The sequence below is a fragment of the Crinia signifera genome, chromosome 11 (assembly GCF_055691185.1).
Source record: "Crinia signifera chromosome 11, ASM5569118v1, whole genome shotgun sequence".
In the NCBI taxonomy this organism is placed as follows: Eukaryota; Metazoa; Chordata; class Amphibia; order Anura; family Myobatrachidae; genus Crinia; species Crinia signifera.
Window position 1 is genome coordinate 75,281,337 of NC_139227.1, and position 27,315 is coordinate 75,308,651.

The window sequence follows — 27,315 nt, forward strand, 5'->3', positions numbered from 1 at the left end:
TATAGCACACCCTAATGCCCAGTCACCCCTCTGTCCCCATGTATAGCACACCCTAATGCCAAGTCACCCCTCTGTCCCCATGTATAGCACACCCTAATGCCCAGTCACCCACTGTCCCCATGTATAGCACAACCTAATGCCAAGTCACTCCTCTGTCCCCATGTATAGCACACCCTAATGCCCAGTCAACCCTCTTTCCCCATGTATAGCACACCCTAATGCCCAGTCACCCCTCTGTCACCTTGTACAGCACACCCTAATGCCCAGTCACCCTTCTGTCCCCATGTATAGCGCACCCTAATGCCCAGTCACCCCTCTGTCCCCATGTATAGCGCACCTTAATGCCCAGTCACCCCTCTGTCCCCATGTATAGCACACCCTAATGCCCAGTCACCCCTCTGTCCCCATGTATAGCAAACCCTAATGCCCAGTCACCCCTCTGTCCCCATGTATAGCACACCCTAATGCCCAGTCACCCCTCTGTCCCCACGTATAGCACACCCTAATGCCCAGTCACCCCTCTGTCCCCACGTATAGCACACCCTAATGCCCAGTCACCCCTCTGTCCCCACGTATAGCACACCTTAATGCCCAGTCAACCCTCTGTCCCCACGTATAGCACACCCTAATGCCCAGTCACCCCTCTGTCCCCACGTATAGCACACCTTAATGCCCAGTCACCCCTCTGTCCCCACGTATAGCACACCCTAATGCCCAGTCACCCCTCTGTCCCCACGTATAGCACACCCTAATGCGCAGTCACCCCTCTGTCCCAATGTATAGCACACCCTAATGCCCAGTCACCCCTCTGTCCCCATGTATAGCACACCCTAATGCCCAGTCACCCCTCTGTACCCATGTATAGCACACCCTAATGCCCAGTCACCCCTCTGTCCCCATGTATAGCACACCCTAATGCCCAGTCACACCTCTGTCACCTTGTACAGCACATCCTAATGCCCAGTCACCACTCTATCCCCATGTATAGCACACCCTAATGCCCAGTCACCCCTCTGTCCCCATGTACAGCACACCCTAATGCCCATTCACCCCTCTGTCCCCATGTATAGCACACCCTAATGCCAAGTCACCCCTCTGTCCCCATGTATAGCACACCCTAATGCCCAGTCACCCCTCTGTTCCCATGTATAGCACACCCTAATGCCCAGTCACCCCTCTGTCCCCATGTATAGCACACCCTAATGCCCAGTCACCACTCTGCCCCATGTACAGCACACCCTAATGCCCAGTCATCCCTCTGTCCCCATGTATAGCACACCCTAATGCCCAGTCACCCCTCTGTCCACATGTATAGCACACCCTTATGCCCAGTCACCGCTCTATCCCCATGTATAGCACACCCTGATGCCCAGTCACCCCTCTGTCCCCATCTATAGCACACCCTAATGCCCTGGCACCCCTCTGTCCCCATGTATAGCACACCCTAATGCCCAATTACACATCTGCCCCCATGTATAGCACACCCTAATGCCCAGTCACCCCTCTGTCCCCATGTACAGCACACCCTAATGCCCAGTCACCCCTCTGTCCCCATGTACAGCACACTCTAATGCCCAGTCACCCCTCTGTCCCCATGTACAGCACACCCTGATGCCCAGTCACCCCTCTGTCCCCATCTATAGCACACCCTAATGCCAAGTCACCCCTCTGTCCCCAAGTATAGCACACCCTAATGCCCAGTCACCCCTCTGTCACCTTGTACAGCACACCCTAATGCCCAGTCACCCCTCTGTCCCCATGTACAGCACACCCTAATGCCCAGTCACCCCTCTGTCCCCATGTATAGCACACCCTAATGCCCAGTCACCCCTCTGTCCCCATGTACAGCACACCCTAATGCCCAGTCACCCCTCTGTCACCTTGTACAGCACACCCTAATGCCCTGTCACCCCTCTGTCCCCATGTATAGCACACCCTAATGCCGAGTCACCCCTCTATCACCTTGTACAGCACACCCTAATGCCCTGTCACCCCTCTGTCCCCATGTATAGCACACCCTAATGCCCAATTACCCCTCTGCCCCCATGTAACGCACACCCTAATGCCCAGTCACCCCTCTGTCCCCATGTATAGCACACCCTAATGCCAGTCACAACTCTGTCCCCACGTATAGCACACCCTAATGGCAGTCACCCCTCTGTCACCTTGTACAGCACACCCTAATGCCCAGTCACCCCTCTGTCACCTTGTTCAGCACACCCTAATGCCCAGTCACCCCTCTGTCCCCATGTACATCACACCCTAATGCCCAGTCACCCCGCTGTCCCCATGTACAGCACACCCTAATGCCCAGTCACCCCTCTGTCCCCATGTACAGCACACCCTAATGCCCAGTCACCCCTCTGTCCCCATCTACAGCACACCCTAATACCCATTCACCCCTCTGTCCCCATGTATAGCACACCCTGATGCCCAGTCACCGCTCTGTCCCCATGTAAAGCACACCCTAATGCCCAGTCACCCCTCTGTCACCTTGTACAGCACACCCTAATGCCCAGTCACCCCAATGTACCCATGTATAGCACACCCTAATGCCCAGTCACCCCTCTGTCCCCATGTATAGCACACCCTAATGCCCAGTCACCCCTCAGTCACCTTGTACAGCACACACCTGAATGCCCAGTCACCCCTCTGTCCCCATGTATACCACACCCTAATGCCCAGTCACCCCTCTGTCCCCATGTATACCACACCCTAATGCCCAGTCACCCCTCTGTCCCCATGTATAGCACAACTTAATGCCCAGTCACCCCTCTGTCCCCATGTATAGCACAACTTAATGCCCAGTCACCCCTCTGTCCCCATGTACAGCACACCCTAATGCCCAGTCACCCCTCTGTCCCCACGTATAGCACACCCTAATGCCCAGTCACCCCTCTGTCCCCACGTATAGCACACCTTAATGCCCAGTCACCCCTCTGTCCCCACGTATAGCACACCCTAATGCCCAGTCACCCCTCTGTCCCCACGTATAGCACACCTTAATGCCCAGTCACCCCTCTGTCCCCACGTATAGCACACCCTAATGCGCAGTCACCCCTCTGTCCCAATGTATAGCACACCCTAATGCCCAGTCACCCCTCTGTCCCCATGTATAGCACACCCTAATGCCCAGTCACCCCTCTGTACCCATGTATAGCACACCCTAATGCCCAGTCACCCCTCTGTCCCCATGTATAGCACACCCTAATGCCCAGTCACACCTCTGTCACCTTGTACAGCACATCCTAATGCCCAGTCACCACTCTATCCCCATGTATAGCACACCCTAATGCCCAGTCACCCCTCTGTCCCCATGTACAGCACACCCTAATGCCCATTCACCCCTCTGTCCCCATGTATAGCACACCCTAATGCCAAGTCACCCCTCTGTCCCCATGTATAGCACACCCTAATGCCCAGTCACCCCTCTGTTCCCATGTATAGCACACCCTAATGCCCAGTCACCCCTCTGTCCCCATGTATAGCACACCCTAATGCCCAGTCACCACTCTGCCCCATGTACAGCACACCCTAATGCCCAGTCATCCCTCTGTCCCCATGTATAGCACACCCTAATGCCCAGTCACCCCTCTGTCCACATGTATAGCACACCCTTATGCCCAGTCACCGCTCTATCCCCATGTATAGCACACCCTAATGCCCAGTCACCCCTCTGTCCCCATGTATAGCACACCCTAATGCCCAGTCACCCCTCTGTCCCCATGTATAGCACACCCTAATGCCCAGTCACCCCTCTGTCCCCATGTATAGCACACCCTAATGCCCAGTCACCCCTCTGTCCCCATGTGTAGCACACCCTAATGCCCAGTCACCCCCCTGTCCCCATGTATAGCACACCCTAATGCCCAGTCACCCCTCTGTCCCCATGTGTAGCACACCCTAATGCCCAGTCACCCCTCTGTCCCCATGTATAGCACACCCTAATGCCCAGTCACCCCTCTGTCCCCATGTATAGCACACCCTAATGCTCAGTCACCCCTCTGTCCCGATGTATAGCACACCCTAATGCCCAGTCACCCCTCTGTCCCCATGTATAGCACACCCTAATGCCCAGTCACCCCTCTGTCAACATGTATAGCACACCCTAATGCCCAGTCACCGCTCTGTCCCCATGTATAGCACACCCTAATGCCCAGTAACCCCTCTGTCCCCATGTATAGCACACCCTAATGCCCAGTCACCGCTCTGTCCCCATGTATAGCACACCCTAATGCCCAGTCACCGCTCTGTCCCCATGTATAGCACACCCTAATGCCCAGCCACCCCTCTGTCCCCATGTATAGCACACCCTAATGCCCAGTCACCCCTCTGTCCCCATGTATAGCACACCCTAATGCCCAGTCACCCCTCTGTACCCATGTATAGCACACTCTAATGCCCAGTCACCCCTCTGTCCCCATGTATAGCACACCCTAATGCCCAGTCACACCTCTGTCACCTTGTACAGCACATCCTAATGCCCAGTCACCACTCTATCCCCATGTATAGCACACCCTAATGCCCAGTCACCCCTCTGTCCCCATGTACAGCACACCCTAATGCCCATTCACCCCTCTGTCCCCATGTATAGCACACCCTAATGCCCAGTCACCCCTCTGTTCCCATGTATAGCACACCCTAATGCCCAGTCACCCCTCAGTCCCCATGTATAGCACACCCTAATGCCCAGTCACCGCTCTGCCCCATGTACAGAACACCCTAATGACCAGTCATCCCTCTGTCCCCATGTATAGCACACCCTAATGCCCAGTCACCCCTCTGTCCACATGTATAGCACACCCTAATGCCCAGTCACCGCTCTATCCCCATGTACAGCACACCCTAATGCCCAGTCACCCCTCTGTCCCCATGTATAGCACACCCTAATGCCCAGTCACCCCTCTGTCCCCATGTATAGCACACCCTAATGCCCAGTCACCCCTCTGTCCCCATGTGTAGCACACCCTAATACCCAGTCACCCCCCTGTCCCCATGTATAGCACACCCTAATGCCCAGTCACCCCTCTGTCCCCATGTACAGCACACCCTAATGCCCAGTCACCCCTCTGTCCCCATGTATAGCACACCCTAATGCCCAGTCACCCCTCTGTCCTCAAGTATAGCACACCCTAATGCTCAGTCACCCCTCTGTCCCCATGTATAGCACACCTTAATGCCCAGTCACCCCTCTGTCCCCATGTATAGCACACCTTAATGCCCAGTCACCCCTCTGTCCCCATGTATAGCACACCCTAATGCCCAGTCACCCCTCTGTCAACATGTATAGCACACCATAATGCCCAGTCACCCCTCTGTCCCCATGTATAGCACACCCTAATGCCCAGTCAATGCTCTGTCCCCATGTATAGCACACCCTAATGCCCAGTCACCCCTCTGTCCCCATGTATAGCACACCCTAATGCCCAGTCACCGCTCTGTCCCCATGTATAGCACACCCTAATGCCCAGTCACCGCTCTGTCCCCATGTATAACACACCCTAATGCCCAGTCACCGCTCTGTCCCCATGTATAGCACACCCTAATGCCCAGTCACCCCTCCTTCCCCATGTATAGCACACCCTAATGCCCAGTCACCCCTCTGTCCCCATGTATAGCACACCCTAATGCCCAGTCACCCCTCTGTCCCCATGTATAGCACACCCTAATGCCCAGTCACCGCTCTGTCCCCATGTATAGCACACCCTAATGCCCAGTCACCGCTCTGTCCCCATGTATAGCACACCCTAATGCCCAGTCACCCTTCTGTCCCCATCTATAGCGCACCCTAATGCCCAGTCACCCCTCTGTCCCCATGTAGAGCACACCCTAATGCCCAGTCACCCCTCTGTCCCCATGTATAGCACACCCCCGCTACTACAGCACATGCTGCATAAGGTGTACATACACTGAATGAGACATCCTGCAGTACACGGGGAGCCTGCTATCTGCTGGGTCAGTGGCGTAACTACTGTGGGTGCAGCTGCTACAGGTCCTGAGCTGTCGGTAGGGCCCGCTACTCACCCTGCACCCTATAAAAAAAAAAAGGCAGTGGCACCCACTGCAGCGACACCCTCTGCCCCCCCTCAGACGCCGGAGATCATTTTGGGTCCTGCCTCGCCCCTCAATAGCCAGCCAGAGATGTACCCTGGCCTGCACTGACCTCCCCCACCCCCATTTCAGGAGCCAGAAATGTGCGTGTGTCCTGCGCCGCCCCGCGCCCCACCAATAGCCGGTGATGCGCCCTGCGACCTCCCGGGTCCCCCACCCTCTTCCTAGATGCTAGAGATGTGCGTCCCACCGCCGCACTGCCTACCCCCCAGACGCCGGAGATATTGCGTGACCCTGACCCCCGCCTAGCAGTCCCTGCACCCACCTCCTCTCCAGTAGCTGCATCATGATGGGAACACAGTGCTGGGCCTGCCTCCAGCATCCGCACAGGGATGACACTGCTGCCTTGTCCAGCATGAATTCCCCTGCCGCCGGTCTCCACTTGACCCTGTGCCTGGAGCTCACCCCCTGCTTGGTAAGTGCCCTTGGAGCACTGTACCTTCTTTTCTGTACCCAGTGTGCGTGTGTGTGTATGAAACCTTATGAGCCACCTACACCCTTCCTCTGTGTGTGACCCTTTTCACCCCCCATCACCCCTGGTGTATTTCCCCCTATTCTCTTGTATGACACCTTGACCCTCTTCCACCCTCATCCCTGGTCTTTAACCCTCCTGTACCACACATCCCCTGTATGTGTCACCTTCCCCACTCTCCACATCCTTCCTCTGTGTAAGACCCCCTGAACCCACTATGCCTGTGTGACACCTTCTTGCCCCTACCCCCACTGTGACCCCCTGTAGTACTGTACCACCTTCCTCTGTGTTTGACCCTCCTGTCGGCCACTACCCCTGTGCTTCTTACCTCCTGCCTCTGTGTATGCATTTTGACACCCTGTACAAAGGGGTGGGGGGGCCCTTTTCAAAATTTGCTATGGGGCCCAGAGAGATCTAGTTACGCCCCTGTGCTGGGTGCTTCCACATTATACTACAGGCAGGACATTTCTGTTTATACAGATGGAAAAAATTTATTCCAAACCTTGCCAGAGCCATCTACAACGGCGAACCCTGGTGAGTATGCTTTCCTTCCCCAGGTAACCTAACAGGATTTCTTAGGGACCACCAGATGGATGGAGGAGACCTACCTACGTGTCAAGATAGGTAAGTATTCAGATGAAAGGGCTCTGAATGTAATAAAGTTTTATTTTTCATGTGTGTTTGTGTTTTTATTTAACTATTGGTTCTGCTTTTGAACTATGAGCCCAGCAAGCTCTTAAATGGGCCACATGCTGGGACTTGTGGTTCTCCAAGTCCCAGTATGCGTTCCAGGCTTGCTGGAACTCATAGTTCCACAGCAAAACCCAATGGTTTATTCAAATTTTTACACTTGAATCAGCCCGGTACCCACTGGGGGTGCCAGACGCGTTCCCGACAGTCATTTACCAGACGTCGGGATCCCGACTGTCAAAACAACGACAGCCCAACGGCCACTCGCTATTTTTCCTTGTGGGGGTCCACGACCCCCATAGAGGGAGAATAGAATACCCCCCGCAAGGGGTTTTTATGCGCTCGCCATGCTGTCTGAGTCCGGCTGTCCGGATCCCGAATGTTGGAACCCCATACCACACCCCTCACAGGCCAGGGGTACTGGGACTGCGTGGCCAGGTAAGTTCTGGAAGGGGGGACCCCTTTATCGGTGGGGTCCCCACTTCCCCAGGACCCCTGACCAGGCTGACCGGTTGGAGGGATGAATGCTTTCGCGGGGGGGACTTGTAGAAAAAGTCTCCCCTCGCCCCCCCGGCTGTGGCATTACCTTGCTGGCTGGTTGGGCCTGGGGCTGGTTCTTGAAATACGGGGGACCCCATTCGTTTTGTCCTCTGTATTTTGGGAACCAGGACCGGCCATTGGGCCTGGTGCTGGTTTAAAAAAATACGGGGAACCCTTACTTGTTTACTTGTTCGGGGGGGGGGGGGACGCCGTTTCAAAAAAATATATATTTATTTTTTACACTGACACCTGCACGGATCTGAATGATCCATGTAGGCTTCTGCTGATACGAATTAATGGCTGATAAATACAAATTCATATTGAAAAAATACGTATGCATACGACATCAGTAAAATAGTCAGTAAAATATAAAAAACAAAACCTCTCATTGCTTGAGGATCCCACGTGATAAGCTGCTGTGAGCAGCTTATCATATGTGACCCAAGCTGAATTTATATAAAATATAAAATCAAAGGCGAGGAATTGGCTGGCAACTTGGGGCGGATGGAGGCCAGAACTGATTTTATATTTTATATAAATATACATTTACGCTGCAAGGTGAAGTTCCTTCGCCTTGCAAGCCAGCCTGCGACTGCAAGACTGAGTAAGGGGAGACTTACTTAAGCTGTAGCCATAGAGGGACACTGCTACCGATGGTCACAATGTCCCTCTAAACTGCCATTGCATCGCAGTTTGATATGATCACAAATGCCGGCAAGGGGTGGTATGCACCTCCTCCTGCATTTGCATTGCTTGAGGATCCCACATGATAAGCTGCTTATCATTTGCGACCCAAGAATAGAATAGAATAGAATCAACTTTATTGGCCATGTGTGCTTGCGCACACTAGGAATTTTTGGGGGATTTACAGTGCAGCATAAATCATGGCTAAGGGGGGGGGGGGGGGGGGGAGGCATTACATACATTACATTGAGACATTACATGCGGGGACCACATTTTTAAAGGGCAAAATTCGCCCTGCCCCTCTAGCAGTGCCCCATTTAAACAGCCTCACGGAGAAGCCCAGCGCCGCCGCAGATGGCGATACCCGGCGCTTACCCGGCAGCGAAGCGACTTCGGGGGGGCCAGGCCCGCCCCCTTTGATGACGGCGGCGGCTGGGCCCGCACCCTTTGATGACATTTTTTTAAAAATATTTATTTTTTACACTGACACTTGCACGGATCTGAATGATCCATGTAGGCTTCTGCTGATACGAATTAGTATTTAATGGCTGATAAATACAAATTCGTATTGAAAAAATACGTATGCATACGACATCAGTAAAATATGAGAAAAAAAAAGAAAAAAAAACCTCCCCTCTGGTAATATCCACCCACTATTATTGCTTAGCACAAATCTCTGCGTATATATGTGCTCCCCATGGGAGATCGACACCAGCAAAGTTGCTTAGCAAAATTGTATGCCCCTTTACTCAGGCTGCAGTCGCAAAGGGTCACAGCCACCGATGGTCCCGATGTTCTTCTAAACTGCAATCACAGTTGGATACGATGGCAAATGGAGGCCGGGGGTGGAATGCTCCTCCTCCTGCATTTGCATTGCTTAAGGATTGCACATGATAAACTATTGCAAGCAGCTTATCATATGCAATCCAAACTGAGAGCCTGATTCAGACCTGTTCTCTATGCTGGGGAAAAAAATGGTGTCTGCAGCGCTTAAGTGGGGAGGCGTCATGTAAAAAGCAACCCTGAGTGCGGCGAAACGCATCCCAAGGATTGGTCTGTCCATCAAGTACTGGAGACCGAGAGACCGGAACATCAACTCTCTAAAGCCTCTTAAAATCTGAGCTCTTTAGCCAGGTTGACAAAGCCGGCCTGAGCGCTCGAAACGCGTTTCCAAAGGATTCCCGCCTCATCTGTGACACCAACCTGCTGCACATCTGTGATACCAACTTGCTGCATGTCTACACTTTAAACGTACTGACAGCCTGCCTAAATCATCGCTCCCAGCAATGGCTATGACTGCCAGCTGCATGCAGCTGTCACCACGTGAGAGTGTACAGGACACTGACCTAGGAAGAACGGAGATCAGCTTGTGTGGACGGTACGGCCGTAGCAGTCCGGGACCATGGACCATCGGCTTCTCCACACAGTAAGGTACTCCTGGTACCTCAACACACAGGACACATGTCACATGCTCTAACTTTCTATCTATAACGTGCAATACATTGCGCGCATCAAGTGCAGTCCAAAAATTAAGCCGGCCTGCGACTGCAAGCCTGAGTAAGAGGAGACTTACTTAGGCTTTAGTCGTAGAGGGTGAACGTGACCGATGGTCGCAGTGTCCTTGTAAACTGCCATTGCATCGCAGTTTGATATGATCACAAATGCCGGCAGGGGGTAGTATTCACCTCCTTCTGCATTTGCATTGCTTGAGGATCCCACGTGATAAGCTGCTGTTAACAGCTTATCATATGTGACCTAAGCTGAATTTATATAAAATATAAAATCAAAGGCGAGGAATTGGCTGGCAACTTGGGGCGGATGGAGGCCAGAACTGATTTTATATTTTATATAAATATACATTTACGCTGCAAGGTGAAGTTCCTTCGCCTTGCAAGCCAGCCTGCGACTGCAAGACTGAGTAAGGGGAGACTTACTTAAGCTGTAGCCATAGAGGGACACTGCAACCGATGGTCACAATGTCCCTCTAAACTGCCATTGCATCGCAGTTTGATTTGATCACAAATGCCGGCAAGGGGTGGTATGCACCTCCTCCTGCATTTGCATTGCTTGAGGATCCCACATGATAAGCTGCTTATCATTTGCGACCCAAGAATAGAATAGAATAGAATCAACTTTATTGGCCATGTGTGCTTGCGCACACTAGGAATTTTTTGGGGATTTACAGTGCAGCATAAATCATGGATAAGGGGGGGGGGGAGGCATTACATACATTACATTGAGACATTACATGCGGGGACCACATTTTTAAAGGGCAAAATTCGCCCTGCCCCTCTAGCAGTGCCCCACTTAAACAGCCTCACGGGGAAGCCCAGCGCCGCCGCAGACGGCGATACCCGGTGCTTACCCAGCAGCGAAGCGACTTCGGAGGGGCCAGACCCGCCCCCTTTGATGAGGGCGGCGGCTGGGCCCGCACCCTTTGATGACATTTTTTTTAAAATATTTATTTTCTACACTGACACTTGCACGGATCTGAATGATCCATGTAGGCTTCTGCTGATACGAATTAGTATTTAATGGCTGATAAATACAAATTCGTATTGAAAAAATATGTATGCATACGACATCAGTAAAATATGAGAAAAAAAAAAAAAAAACTCCCCTCTGGTAATATCCACCCACTATTATTGCTTAGCACAAATCTCTGCGTGTATATGTGCTCCCCATGGGAGATCGACACCAGCAAAGTTGCTTAGCAAAATTGCTTAGAAAAATTGCTTAGCACAGATCTCTACGTGTGTATGCCCCTTTACTCAGGCTGCAGTCGCAAAGGGTCACAGCCACCGATGGTCCCGATGTTCTTCTAAACTGCAATCACAGTTTGATACGATGGCAAATGGAGGCAGGGGGTGGAATGCACCTCCTCCTGCATTTGCATTGCTTAAGGATTGCACATGATAAACTATTGCAAGCAGCTTATCATATGCAATCCAAACTGAGAGCCTGATTCAGACCTGTTCTCTATGCTGGGAAAAAAAATGGTGTCTGCAGCGCTTAAGTGGGGAGGCGTCACGTAAAAAGCAACCCTGAGTGCGGCGAAACGCATCCCAAGGATTGGTCTGTCCATCAAGTACTGGAGACCGAGAGACCGGAACATCAACTCTCTAAAGCCTCTTAAAATCTGAGCACTTTAGCCAGGTTGACAAAGCCGGAAACGCGTTTCCAAAGGATTCCCGCCTCATCTGTGACACCAACCTGCTGCACATCTGTGATACCAAATTGCTGCATGTCTGCACTTTAAACGTACTGACAGCCTGCCTAAATCATCGCTCCCCAGCAATGGCTATGACTGCCAGCTGCATGCGGCTGTCACCACGTGAGAGTGTACAGGACACTGACCTAGGAAGAACGTAGATCAGCTTGTGCGAACGGTACGGCCGTAGCAGTCCGGGACCATGGACCATCGGCTTCTCCACACAACAAGGTACTCCTGGTACCTCAACACACAGGACACATGTCACATGCTCTAACTTTCTATCTATAACGTGCAATACATCGTGCGCATCAAGTGCAGTCCAAAAATTAAGCCGGCCTGCGACTGCAAGCCTGAGTAAAAGGAGACTTACTTAGGCTGTAGTCATAGAGGGTGAACATGACCGATGGTCGCAGTGTCCTTGTAAACTGCCATTGCATCGCAGTTTGATATGAACACAAATGCCGGCAGGGGGTGGTATGCACCTCCTCCTGCATTTGCATTGCTTGAGGATCCCACGTGATAAGCTGCTGTGAGCAGCTTATCATATGTGACCCAAGCTGAATTTATATAAAATATAAAATCAAAGGCGAGGAATTGGCTGGAATTTGGGGCGGATGGAGGCCAGAACTGATTTTATATAAATATACATTTACACTGCAAGGTGAAGTTCCTTCGCCTTGCAAGCCAGCCTGCGACTGCAAGACTGAGTAAGGGGAGACTTACTTAAGCTGTAGCCATAGAGGGACACTGCAACCGATGGTCACAATGTCCCTCTAAACTGCCATTGCATCACAGTTTGATATGATCACAAATGCCGGCAAGGGGTGGTATGCACCTCCTCCTGCATTTGCATTGCTTGAGGATCCCACATGATAAGCTGCTTATCATTTGCGACCCAAGAATAGAATAGAATAGAATCAACTTTATTGGCCATGTGTGCTTGCGCACACTAGGAATTTTTTGGGGATTTACAGTGCAGCATCAAGCATGGATAAGGGGGGGGGGGGGGGGAGGCATTACATACATTACATTGAGACATTACATGCGGGGACCACATTTTTAAAGGGCAAAATTCGCCCTGCCCCTCTAGCAGTGCCCCATTTAAACAGCCTCACGGAGAAGCCCAGCGCCGCCGCAGATGGCGATACCCGGCGCTTACCCGGCAGCGAAGCGACTTCGGGGGGGCCAGGCCCGCCCCCTTTGATGACGGCGGCGGCTGGGCCCGCACCCTTTGATGACATTTTTTTAAAAATATTTATTTTTTACACTGACACTTGCACGGATCTGAATGATCCATGTAGGCTTCTGCTGATACGAATTAGTATTTAATGGCTGATAAATACAAATTCGTATTGAAAAAATACGTATGCATACGACATCAGTAAAATATGAGAAAAAAAAAGAAAAAAAAACCTCCCCTCTGGTAATATCCACCCACTATTATTGCTTAGCACAAATCTCTGCGTATATATGTGCTCCCCATGGGAGATCGACACCAGCAAAGTTGCTTAGCAAAATTGTATGCCCCTTTACTCAGGCTGCAGTCGCAAAGGGTCACAGCCACCGATGGTCCCGATGTTCTTCTAAACTGCAATCACAGTTGGATACGATGGCAAATGGAGGCCGGGGGTGGAATGCTCCTCCTCCTGCATTTGCATTGCTTAAGGATTGCACATGATAAACTATTGCAAGCAGCTTATCATATGCAATCCAAACTGAGAGCCTGATTCAGACCTGTTCTCTATGCTGGGGAAAAAAATGGTGTCTGCAGCGCTTAAGTGGGGAGGCGTCATGTAAAAAGCAACCCTGAGTGCGGCGAAACGCATCCCAAGGATTGGTCTGTCCATCAAGTACTGGAGACCGAGAGACCGGAACATCAACTCTCTAAAGCCTCTTAAAATCTGAGCTCTTTAGCCAGGTTGACAAAGCCGGCCTGAGCGCTCGAAACGCGTTTCCAAAGGATTCCCGCCTCATCTGTGACACCAACCTGCTGCACATCTGTGATACCAACTTGCTGCATGTCTACACTTTAAACGTACTGACAGCCTGCCTAAATCATCGCTCCCAGCAATGGCTATGACTGCCAGCTGCATGCAGCTGTCACCACGTGAGAGTGTACAGGACACTGACCTAGGAAGAACGGAGATCAGCTTGTGCGGACGGTACGGCCGTAGCAGTCCGGGACCATGGACCATCGGCTTCTCCACACAGTAAGGTACTCCTGGTACCTCAACACACAGGACACATGTCACATGCTCTAACTTTCTATCTATAACGTGCAATACATTGCGCGCATCAAGTGCAGTCCAAAAATTAAGCCGGCCTGCGACTGCAAGCCTGAGTAAGAGGAGACTTACTTAGGCTTTAGTCGTAGAGGGTGAACGTGACCGATGGTCGCAGTGTCCTTGTAAACTGCCATTGCATCGCAGTTTGATATGATCACAAATGCCGGCAGGGGGTAGTATTCACCTCCTTCTGCATTTGCATTGCTTGAGGATCCCACGTGATAAGCTGCTGTTAACAGCTTATCATATGTGACCTAAGCTGAATTTATATAAAATATAAAATCAAAGGCGAGGAATTGGCTGGCAACTTGGGGCGGATGGAGGCCAGAACTGATTTTATATTTTATATAAATATACATTTACGCTGCAAGGTGAAGTTCCTTCGCCTTGCAAGCCAGCCTGCGACTGCAAGACTGAGTAAGGGGAGACTTACTTAAGCTGTAGCCATAGAGGGACACTGCAACCGATGGTCACAATGTCCCTCTAAACTGCCATTGCATCGCAGTTTGATTTGATCACAAATGCCGGCAAGGGGTGGTATGCACCTCCTCCTGCATTTGCATTGCTTGAGGATCCCACATGATAAGCTGCTTATCATTTGCGACCCAAGAATAGAATAGAATAGAATCAACTTTATTGGCCATGTGTGCTTGCGCACACTAGGAATTTTTGGGGGATTTACAGTGCAGCATAAATCATGGATAAGGGGGGGGGGAGGCATTACATACATTACATTGAGACATTACATGCGGGGACCACATTTTTAAAGGGCAAAATTCGCCCTGCCCCTCTAGCAGTGCCCCACTTAAACAGCCTCACGGGGAAGCCCAGCGCCGCCGCAGACGGCGATACCCGGTGCTTACCCAGCAGCGAAGCGACTTCGGAGGGGCCAGACCCGCCCCCTTTGATGAGGGCGGCGGCTGGGCCCGCACCCTTTGATGACATTTTTTTTAAAATATTTATTTTCTACACTGACACTTGCACGGATCTGAATGATCCATGTAGGCTTCTGCTGATACGAATTAGTATTTAATGGCTGATAAATACAAATTCGTATTGAAAAAATATGTATGCATACGACATCAGTAAAATATGAGAAAAAAAAAAAAAAAACTCCCCTCTGGTAATATCCACCCACTATTATTGCTTAGCACAAATCTCTGCGTGTATATGTGCTCCCCATGGGAGATCGACACCAGCAAAGTTGCTTAGCAAAATTGCTTAGAAAAATTGCTTAGCACAGATCTCTACGTGTGTATGCCCCTTTACTCAGGCTGCAGTCGCAAAGGGTCACAGCCACCGATGGTCCCGATGTTCTTCTAAACTGCAATCACAGTTTGATACGATGGCAAATGGAGGCAGGGGGTGGAATGCACCTCCTCCTGCATTTGCATTGCTTAAGGATTGCACATGATAAACTATTGCAAGCAGCTTATCATATGCAATCCAAACTGAGAGCCTGATTCAGACCTGTTCTCTATGCTGGGAAAAAAAATGGTGTCTGCAGCGCTTAAGTGGGGAGGCGTCACGTAAAAAGCAACCCTGAGTGCGGCGAAACGCATCCCAAGGATTGGTCTGTCCATCAAGTACTGGAGACCGAGAGACCGGAACATCAACTCTCTAAAGCCTCTTAAAATCTGAGCACTTTAGCCAGGTTGACAAAGCCGGAAACGCGTTTCCAAAGGATTCCCGCCTCATCTGTGACACCAACCTGCTGCACATCTGTGATACCAAATTGCTGCATGTCTGCACTTTAAACGTACTGACAGCCTGCCTAAATCATCGCTCCCCAGCAATGGCTATGACTGCCAGCTGCATGCGGCTGTCACCACGTGAGAGTGTACAGGACACTGACCTAGGAAGAACGTAGATCAGCTTGTGCGAACGGTACGGCCGTAGCAGTCCGGGACCATGGACCATCGGCTTCTCCACACAACAAGGTACTCCTGGTACCTCAACACACAGGACACATGTCACATGCTCTAACTTTCTATCTATAACGTGCAATACATCGTGCGCATCAAGTGCAGTCCAAAAATTAAGCCGGCCTGCGACTGCAAGCCTGAGTAAGAGGAGACTTACTTAGGCTGTAGTCATAGAGGGTGAACGTGACTGATGGTCTCAGTGTCCTTATAAACTGCCATTGCATCGCAGTTTGATATGAACACAAATGCCGGCAGGGGGTGGTATGCACCTCCTCCTGCATTTGCATTGCTTGAGGATCCCACGTGATAAGCTGCTGTGAGCAGCTTATCATATGTGACCCAAGCTGAATTTATATAAAATATAAAATCAAAGGCGAGGAATTGGCTGGAATTTGGGGCGGATGGAGGCCAGAACTGATTTTATATAAATATACATTTACACTGCAAGGTGAAGTTCCTTCGCCTTGCAAGCCAGCCTGCGACTGCAAGACTGAGTAAGGGGAGACTTACTTAAGCTGTAGCCATAGAGGGACACTGCAACCGATGGTCACAATGTCCCTCTAAACTGCCATTGCATCACAGTTTGATATGATCACAAATGCCGGCAAGGGGTGGTATGCACCTCCTCCTGCATTTGCATTGCTTGAGGATCCCACATGATAAGCTGCTTATCATTTGCGACCCAAGAATAGAATAGAATAGAATCAACTTTATTGGCCATGTGTGCTTGCGCACACTAGGAATTTTTTGGGGATTTACAGTGCAGCATCAAGCATGGATAAGGGGGGGGGGGGGGAGGCATTACATACATTACATTGAGACATTACATGCGGGGACCACATTTTTAAAGGGCAAAATTCGCCCTGCCCCTCTAGCAGTGCCCCACTTAAACAGCCTCACGGGGAAGCCCAGCGCCGCCGCAGACGGCGATACCCGGTGCTTACCCAGCAGCGAAGCGACTTCGGAGGGGCCAGACCCGCCCCCTTTGATGAGGGCGGCGGCTGGGCCCGCACCCTTTGATGACATTGCGGCCCGGGCACGCCCCTCTTGTGACATCAGCGGGCCCGGTCCACCTCCCAGCGCCCTGCCCGCTCTAAATGCTAGAGTGAACACTAATAAGCAGGGACAGTACAGTTATCACACAGGGAACACATACCTGCCGAGCTGCACAGCACCTAGGCAGCCATCAGAGGCACCACTGGTCGCTGCAGCAGCCAGGTAGGTAGCGATATAAGCAAGGACAGTGGTGGTGGTGGGGGGCGGGGAGGATAGAGTCACTGAGGCCTGGGGAGAGACAATGAGGTCTGAGGCTGGAGTTGGGCCCTCCCTGGGCTGAGTTCCACGCCTCTGCCCCCTATAGTCTAATCATACATCCTCCCTGGGGGGGATGGGGGGTGCTGCCACAGGATAGATGGCTCCTGCATCTGCTGATGATGGGGGACAGCGGCTTGGTTCTGTGGGACTGATATATCCCCTGTCCTGGCCGGGTGCCGCCTCCAGGTGCCGATGGGGGCCACCGTCACCTCTGGGGGTCATCATGCCGGGGATGCTTCAAGGTGAAGTTCCTTCGCCTTACAAGCCGGCCTGCAACTGCAAGACTGAGAAAGCGGAGACTTACCTAAGCTGTAGCCATAGAGGGACACTGCAACCGATGGTCACAATGTCCCTCTAAACTGCCATTGCATCGCAGTTTGATTTGATCACAAATTCCGGCAAGGGGTGGTATGCACCTCCTCCTGCATTTGCATTGCTTTAGGATCCCACATGATAAGCTGCTTATCATTTGCGACCCAAGAATAGAATAGAATAGAATCAACTTTATTGGCCATGTGTGCTTGCGCACACTAGGAATTTTTTGGGGATTTACAGTGTAGCATCAAGCACTGGGGGGGGGGGGGGGGCGGCATTACATACATTACATTGAGACATTACATGCGGGGACCACATGTCCGACGAGCAGCACAGCGCATAGGCAGCCATCAGTGGCGCCACTGGTCTCTGCAGCAGCCAGGTAGGTAACGATATAAGTAGTGTTCCCGCTAGGCTGCTTTAGCTCTAGCAGCGCCCCGCTAAAACAGCCCCACGGGGAAGCAAAGTGCCGCCGTAGATGGCGATGCCCAGCGCTTCCTCAGCAGCAAACCGACTTCGGAGGGGCCGGGCCCGCCCCCTTTGGTGACGGCGGTGGCCGGGCCCGCCCCCTTTGATGACGGCAGCGGCCCGGGCATGCCCCTCTTGTGTCAATGGCGGCCCGGTCCGCCCCCGGCGCCCTGCCCGCTCTAACTGCTAGAGTGAACACTAATAAGCAGGGACAGTACAGTTTTCACACAGGGAACACATACCTGCCGAGCTGCACAGCACCTAGGCAGCCATCAGCGGCACCACTGGTCGTTGCAGCAGCCAGGTATGTAACAATATAAGCCGGGACAGTACAGTATCACACAGGGAACACATACCTGCCGAGCTGCACAGCGCCTAGGCAGCCATCAGAGGCGCCACTGGTTGCTGCGGACTCCTGCATCTGCTGATGCTGCGGGACAGCAGCTTGGGCCTGATCTTTCCCCTGTCCTGGCCGGAAGCCGCCTCCAGGTGCCGATGGGGGCCACCGTCGCCTCGGGGGTCATCATGCCGGGGACCGTGCCTGTGGCCGGGTCCTGAGCCTATGGTGCCGTACCCGGGGGCTGAGCTGTGCGCTGCTGGCTGCGGCCTGGTCCAGTGTGGCGTCATCCAGTGCCGCATCTCCGTGCATCTCCTGCCTTTGCAGTGCGCCCGCCCCGGCCGGGGTGGGGGGGGAGTAGTCACCGTGCCGCCATCCGTCCTCCCCCTCCGCCGTCATGGCGCCCTTTCTCTGCCCCGTACCGGAAGCTCAGCTAAATTTATATAAAATATAACATCAAAGGTGAAAGATTGGCTGGCAACTTGGGGCGGATGGAGGCCAGAACTGATGTTATATTTTATATAAATATACACTTACGCTGCATGGTGAAGTTATCTCCCCATGTGACTCCAATATCTTCGGCCACTTAAAAAACAAACACTTAAAGGTGAACGGTTCACCTGTGACAAGGAGGTGCAGGAGACCGTGGAAACCTGGATTCATCAGCAACCAAGGAGTTTCTACACTGAATCCATCCACTCCCTTGTTACGCGCTGGATCATTGCATCAATGTCAATTATGTGTAGTTGTAATGTTACACATGAACTGTAATTAAATATTCTTTGATTAAAATATTGTTTACATACAACCGTAGTCTCCCTTTTCATTTGGGCACACCTTATATATGGTCTGTAGACCCCATTTTCTATGCAGATGTCATTTGTTCAGTATGTAAATGGTAGTGTCTACAAAACTCCTATGGACAAATCTCTACTTACATTCCAGCAAATGTGATTGTAAAACTCATTATGGCCCTTATTCTGGTTGCCACGCAGGGAACGGTGGTGGCACTGTGCATACGCAACCAGGACAGCGGGCGGGGGTGGCCCCATTAGCATATGGGAGTGTTTCATGGACGTTCCTATAAGAACTCAGGGCGTTCTCATGCTAATGAGGCCATGATGCGGGGGGTGGGCAGCTGCTGATATCACCGGATGTCAGCTGCCCCCCCATTTCCTTCCCAGTGTGCCCACATATGTAAGTGCCTTGAAAGTCACTTTTATTTGCATGCACGCACCACATCCTTCAATGGTCGGCAACCATCAAAAGATGTGGCCGTTCCCCCCTGGCCTGTGAATGGATGTTACTTTGTGGATGTTACTGCACCAGCCAACCATTCACAAGGCGGGCTTTGGTGTAATCACAACGCGGCAAATTTACAGCCTTGCGAATCAACCAGAATAATCCCCTATATGTAAATTACAAGACAGGAAGTGATCACATACTCACCTGCTATTAAATGGTGCCCTCCGGGATACCAGGTGTAGGGGGTGCGGGAATTCCAGCAGATGTAACGGGATGCACTTCTGGAAGTCAGAACATCGCCTCTAAATTCCGGAGTCCCCTGTGCATTCCGGGAGTGCGGACCAGCATGGATTGGAGTCTACGAAAAGGGGGGAATCACTGATATCATTTCTCTGACTGAGCCCTGAAATGTCTTTTTCGCAATTATCATACATTAAATGCTGTTAAATCTATGTATTACATGACATGCAAATAATAGTAAAGCGTGGAGCAGATACTGTAAAAAACAATATATGTAATTCAACGTAGTGGAACGATCACATTGTAAATAAGCTGGAAACTGATTATAGCCGCCGGCCAATGTAACAGGTGAAGAATAGTCAGTGCGACGAGCTGACGCCTGGGAACCGTGTAATGTATATTGAGCTCTCTAAGTACCCACCTAGTAGGTACAAGTAGCCCAACCCTGAGAGGGAGAGTGATCAGATAGTATACAGGGCATTCCGGGGGAAATACAGAAACCAGGGTCTCCTTATAGAACAGATGCTAAACCAACTAAAATACTGATTTATTAGAAGATGATTATAATACAGTTCCGCCATCCGGTGCGTTGTCGGCCGCTGGAGTCGGCATTTCAGCTCACACCGGCCGGGGAGGGACGGGCTGAAATAAGTGACCAGTGGCTGTGCGTGGCTAAACCTAATCCTAATGAGCACAAACAGCGTGATAAAATACATCAATAGAGTATCACCCCATCTCCTTGGGGCTAATTCAGACCTGATCACGTGGCTGCGAATTTGCATATCAGCCGATTCTTCATAAACTGCACATGCGCACGGCCCCTAGTACCCATTCCAAGTCCTTCTATTCCATTCCAGACTATTCACCCACTCTACTATTGTAGCAGCATCCTCCTCTCCCCCCCATGTCAGCCTGCCCACCTACACCCCTGCTCTAGCAGCATCCTCCTCTCCCCCCATGTCAGCTTGCCCACCTACACCCCTGCTCTAGAAGCATCCTCCTCTCCCCCCATGTCAGCCTGCCCACCTACACCACTGCTCTAGCAGCATCCTCCTCTCCCCCCATGTCAGCCTGCCCACCTACACCCCTGCTCTAGCAGCATCCTCCTCTCCCCCCATGTCAGCCTGCCCACCTACACCCCTGCTCTAGCAGCATCCTCCTCTCCCCCATGTAAGCCTGCCCACCTACACCCCTGCTCTAGCAGCATCCTCCTCTCCCCCCATGTCAGCCTGCCCACCTACACCCCTGCTCTAGCAGGATCCTCCTCTCCCCTAATGTCAGCCTGCCCACCTACACCCCTGCTCTAGCAGCATCCTCCTCTCCCCCAATATCAGCCTGCCCACCTACACCTCTGCTCTAGCAGCATCCTCCTTTCCCCCCATGTCAGCCTGCCCATCTACACCGCTGCTCTAGCAGCATCCTCCTCTCCCCCCCATGTCAGCCTGCCCACCTACACCCCTGCTCTAGCAGCATCCTCCTCTCCCCCCATGTCAGCCTGCCCACCTACACCCCTGCTCTAGCAGCATCCTCCTCTTCCCCCATGTCAGCCTGCCCACCTACACCCCTGCTCTAGCAGCAGCCTCCTCTCCCCCCATGTCAGCCTGCCCACCTACACCCCTGCTCTAGCAGCATCCTCCTCTCCCCCCATGTCAGCCTGCCCACCTATACCCCTGCTCTAGCAGCATCCTCCTCTCCACCCATGTCAGCCTGCCCACAGACACCCCTGCTCTAGCAGCATCCTCCTCTCCCCCCATGTCAGCCTGCCCACCGACACCCCTGCTCTAGCAGCATCCTCCTCTCCCCCTATGTCAGCCTGCCCACCGACACCCCTGCTCTAGCAGCATCCTTCTCTCCCCCCATGTGAGTCTGCCCAACTACACCCCTGCTCTAGCAGCATCCTCGTCTCTCCCCATGTCAGCCTGCCCACCTACACCCCTGCCCTAGCAGCATCCTCCTCTCCCCCCATGTCAGCCTGCCCACCTACACCCCTGCTCTAGCAGCATCCTCCTCTCCCCCCATGTGAGCCTGCCCACCTACACCCCTGCTCTAGCAGCATCCTCCTCTCTCCCCATGTCAGCCTGCCCACCTACACCCCTGCTCTAACAGCATCCTCCTTTCCCCCATGTCAGAATGCCCACCTACACCCCTGCTCTAGCAGCATCCTCCTCTCCCCCCATGTCAGCCTGCCCACCTACACCCCTGCTCTAGCAGCATCCTCCTCTCCCCCCATATCAGCCTGCCCACCTACACCCCTGCTCTAGCAGCATCCTCCTCTCTCCCCATGTCAGCCTGCCCACCTACACCCCTGCCCAAGCAGCATCCTCCTCTCCCCCCATGTCAGCCTGCCCACCTACACCCCTGCTCTAACAGCATCCTCCTTTCCCCCATGCCAGCCTGCCCACCTACACCCCTGCTCTAGCAGAATCCTCCTCTCCCCCCATGTCAGCCTGCCCACCTACACCCCTGCTCTAGCAGAATCCTCCTCTCCCCCCATGTCAGCCTGCCCACCTACACCCCTGCTCTAGCAGCAGCCTCCTCTCCCCCCATGTCAGCCTGCCCACCTACACCCCTGCTCTAGCAGCATCCTCCTCTCCCCCAATGTCAGCCTGTCCACCTACACCCCTGCTCTAGCAGCATCCTCCTCTCCCCCCATGTCAGCCTGCCCACCTACACACCTGCTCTAGGAGCATCCTCCTCTCCCCCATGTCAGCCTGCCCACCGACACCCCTGCTCTAGCAGCATCCTCCTATCCCCCCATGTCAGCCTGCCCACCGACACCCCTGCTCTAGCAGCATCCTCCTCTCCCCCCATGTGAGCCTGCCCACCTACACCCCTGCTCTAGCAGCATCCTCCTCCCTCCCCATGTCAGCCTGCCCACCTACACCCCTGCTCTAACAGCATCCTCCTTTCCCCCATGTCAGCCTGCCCACCTACACCCCTGCTCTAGCAGCACCCTCCTCTCCCCCCATGTCAGCCTGCATACCTACACCCCTGCTCTAGCAGCATCCTCCTCCTCCCCCCCCATGTCAGCCTGCCCACCTACACCCCTGCTCTAGCAGCATCCTCCTCTCCCCCCATGTCAGCCTGCCCACCTACACCCCTGCTCTAGCAGCAGCATCCTCTCCCCCTATGTCAGCCTGCCCACCTACACCCCTGCTCTAGCAGCATCCTCCTCTCCCCCCATGTCAGCCTGCCCACCTACACCCCTGCTCTAGCAGCATCATCCCCTCCCCCCATGTCAGCCTGCCCACCTACACCCCTGCTCTAGCAGCATCCTCCTCTCCCCCCATGTTAGCCTGCCCACCTACACCCCTGCTCTAGCAGCATCCTCCTCTCCCCCCATGTCAGCCTGCCCACCTACACCCACCTACGACCTAGGAGGCAGGGCGGGAGGAGGTGGGGCAGCGATGAGAGAAGAGGACAGCGGGCAGGAGGAGGCAGGTGCATCCAGCAGCTGGGCACTGTGCGGCAGGCACTGCCGCTGACCGGGGACGGTAGGGAACTGATATATGTTACTGTATATGTATGGTGAGGTCTCGAGGAAGTGACGGGGCAGCGGCTAGCAGCGGGGCAATGTGCGGCACTAAAGCATGGGAGCGGGAGAGTGTATATCTATGGTTTAACTTTTTTTTTGTGGGCTATGAGGTGTTACCTGCAGGCGTCGTAATGGGCGTTACCTAGGTCACGTGGGTACGACCCTAATGAATCTTTTTAAAATAACTATGCCCTCCCCTCAGTGTAATTGTCTGGTAGTTTATATTGCAGCATTTCACACTAAGGGCCTGATTCAGCAAGGCTCGGTAATCAGGGGTCAACTGCTGCTTGGCGAGCCCATAACAACCATCCGAACGCTCCGTCAGTACCATGCGAGGGAGTGTACTCACACACATCCCCTCGCACACAGCTGGGTTAAGGCTCTGGAGGGCCGAGGGGACTTTTGACAGGGGGGCCCTGAGGTCTAACATTAAAATCATATTACAAATTTGTGTGTGTGTATGCATGTGTGTGTGTGTGTGTGTATGTATGTGTGTGTGTGCATGCATGTGTGTGTATGTATACATGTGTGTTTGTGTATGTATGTGTGTGTATGCATGTGTGTGTGTGTGTATGTATGTGTGTGTGTGTGTGTGTGTGTGTGTGTGTATGCATGTGTGTGTGTGTGTGTGTGTGTACACATACATATCTTTTATTTACATATTAGAGCCTGTGTGACCCAGAAATGTTGCAAATATGCTGTTTAATAAATGCAATGTAATATAATGGTTTAATACTGCAGTGCCATGCGTGGTCTGAATTCATTCCTGTCCATCAGCAGGGGGATGTAATGGGATGCCGGCAGTCAGAATATCAATGCAGACCTCCCAATCAGTTGGGTCACTACAGAGGGTGCAGAGGATGCAACTGCTGTGGGGCACGGGGGCAATCCCCTACACCCTATTTTAAGTTTATTTATTTTTTTTTAAATAGTAGTGCCGCCTTGGAAGAGGCTGCGCCACTATCCTGTTACTCCCCCCTTCATCGCCGGGTGGGAGCAGGAAACACAGCGGCTGCAGGAGCCTATATGAGTACTAATTCTGTCACTATGGTGGGTGGGAGCAGCAGGAAGCCCAGTGGCTGCCGGCTCTCAAGAGACCAGTGGCACCATGGCGGCATGTCACCTTACCCCCTCTCATCTGGCTGCCGGCACCTGAGGAGACATGTGAGTCACTGTGGCAGCAGGGGAAGGAGAAGACCCAGCGGCTGCAGGAGCACCGGAGGAGAAAAGTTACTGCAGCTGTGGGAGGTGGAGGAGGCCTGCGGCTGCCAGCGCTGTGAATGTAAGTCCCTCCATCGCTAGTGAAATCAAGACATGCATCCTCTCCTCTTCCCCCATCACCCTCTGTAACCTCACCTCGTCACATCACCTCACCAACTCTATCCCTGCCACCCCCTCACAATCTCTCCCCTCACCACCTCTCGCCCCGTCACCTCACCCCTGACCTGCATCCTCTCCTCCCCCTCATCATCCCATGTCACCTGACCACCTCTTGCCCCCGTCACCTCACCCCTGACCTGCATCCTCTCTTCCCCTCATCATCCCTAGTCACCTGACCACCTCTCGCCCCCGTCACCTCACCCCTGACCTGCATCCTCTCCTCCCCCTCATCATCCCTAGTCACCTCACCAGCTCTTGCCCGCCCATCACCTCACCCCCTCTCTATCTCACTCCTGCTGCTCTCTGTCTCCCCTCTCTCCACCTTCTCTTTTTAGCACCTGACCCACCCCCCATAGAAGCATTGTAGTGACAAAGGTGGTGGTTGGAGGCCATTTCAAGATTTTGCTATTGGGCCCTGAAAGTTCTAGTTACCCCCTGATCCCAATCATAAGTATGTGGGGCAGGCCAGCGTCAGGCTGGAAGAAAATTAGGTTTTGGCAATAGTGGCGGAGTTAGGGTTAAGCTGTGGGCAGGAGGGTTCGGCCACTAGAAAGAAGGGGGGTTAGGGTTAGGCTGTGGGGCACGAAGGTTAGGCACTAGCAAGGAGGGATAGGATGATGGCATCTGTATTCTGACTGCCGGCATCTACACCACCAGTCATCTGCATGTATTTCATAAATAGTATACGAGTATACATACATATATATGTATATACATAGCCTATAGGGCATACACAGACACATACCATACATAGACACAGGGCATATATGCACATAAACCATACATATACACAGGGCATATATGCACATATACCATACATACACACAGGACATACACACACACACATACCATGCATACACATGTGGCATAAACACACACTATGTTTATAAAAACACACAAGCTATAGACATTATTAAAGCAAATAAGCCCCACAAGCAATCACACCCACTGCTGCTACCAAGACATCACAGTGCTCACTGGGCCAGCATACAGTGATGTATTAATGGTTCTTACACTCCTCACCCCATTGCCTATGCCCCTTCTGCTGACACCAACAACAAAGCACACATACCTGGGGAGTCAGCCTCACCAGGACAGAAGTAGCTGGGCCAGGCAAAATACACTTGGGTCATCTGTAAGTGGCCCCCCTCTGATGATTTTAGGTGTCAAATGTGTGTCCCAATACTCATTAACCCTCGCAAGAGGGATTTTTCTGAATAAGAAGCTGGAGCTTGAATAAGAAGTGAAGAAGCCAACTTCAGCCTCGTCAACTTAAATCTGTGTGGGAAGGGGGATATATAGCCTTTGAGTAAAAAGAAATATAAAAATATATGATACAGCCAGTACAGGCTATGGCGAGGGAGCCAGTGACAGGGACTATAGAGAGGTAGGGCAGGGGGAGCAGAGGCGGTCCTGCAGCGATGCATAACCCACAGCAGAGAGTGCCGGCACCGGGAAGGGTGATCCCTGGAGCGGACAAGGGCCTGTGCAGTGGGTAGAGACTAGTTCCCATGCAGTATAGCTTACAGGAAGTGACGTTCAGTGAGGGCGGAAGTTGTTAGATGCCCTCACAACGTTTTTAAATTTATGTGTAATTCATGTAGGTGTCGTTTATTTTGTTTTATTTTTGCAGCATTGTACCCTTGCGGGCTCGCTACGCTCGCACGCTTCGGGCACGGTGGCTCGCTTCGCTCGCCACAGATTTATATTCCCCCTCCAGGTATACGTGGACCCAGGGCATGATGGGAAAATTACCTAAACTGCATGGGATCTAGACACTACCCTGTGTGTGGGGGGGGGGGGGGCAGTGCTGTGAGCTGCTGACCTGTAAGGAGCGGAGGCTGCGCAGCTGTGTGACCAGGAACCGCGCTGCCCCCACTAGCTGCCAACCACAGGAGGAGCCCCAAACCCAGAGAGAACAGAATGATGTTGTTGTGTGCTGCCGAGGTGTCCTACATAGTGCCTGCCCGTGGAGGAGCTGAGAGATTAAAGACTAGAACCTCAAGGAAGAAGGTGCTGAGGGGGTAAATTACCTAGGAGCACACCCAGCCGGAGGATTCCCCCGGGGTTGCTCCGAAGAAGATAGAGGACGCAGCAAGTGGAGACCAAGGCGCGCAGGCACCGCGGAGGACACCCTCTCTCGAGGAACCAGAAGTGTGGAGGACACGCAAAGGACCCCTAGCTGGAGAGACCTGTAGAAGCCCCCTCAGTGGTGCGGAGCTGCCCTGTGAGATGCCTGCCCGAAAGTGAGCTTTGAACACGATGCAACATCAAGGACAAGAGCCACTCAGAGGACAGGGGACAGCCCAGCGGAGGAGAGGACAGAGGAAGATCCCCAGCCTGATAGGAGCCGGGGGTGGGCGCAGAGGCCGACCCAGAACAGCACGACAGGCGGAGCCGAGGACGACCCAGCACCTCCTGCTGCAGGTCAGGAGCCGAAGACACAACTAGCAGAGAAGTAACTGTCACTGATTTACAGAAGAGGAACTATCTGGGATAATTAAAAAGTTCTTTAACACAATGCAGTAACTGTAATTGAAGGGGATCTATACCTACCTAG

The 27,315-nt window shown here is 52.6% G+C and overlaps 1 long non-coding RNA gene across 1 annotated transcript in view; it reads right to left on the reverse strand.

Annotated features, from left to right (window-relative positions):
- LOC146045332 (uncharacterized) overlaps nucleotides 1–26,390 on the reverse strand; it is a 42,392-nt gene extending 16,002 nt beyond the window's left edge. Inside the window, exons 1-2 of the long non-coding RNA XR_014465415.1 lie at nucleotides 25,828–26,390; nucleotides 19,805–19,958 (exon numbers count right to left, since the gene is read on the reverse strand). This is a non-coding gene — a long non-coding RNA (uncharacterized LOC146045332). The remainder of the gene's footprint in view (nucleotides 1–19,804; nucleotides 19,959–25,827) is intronic.
- Between the last annotated feature and the right edge of the window lie 925 nt (nucleotides 26,391–27,315).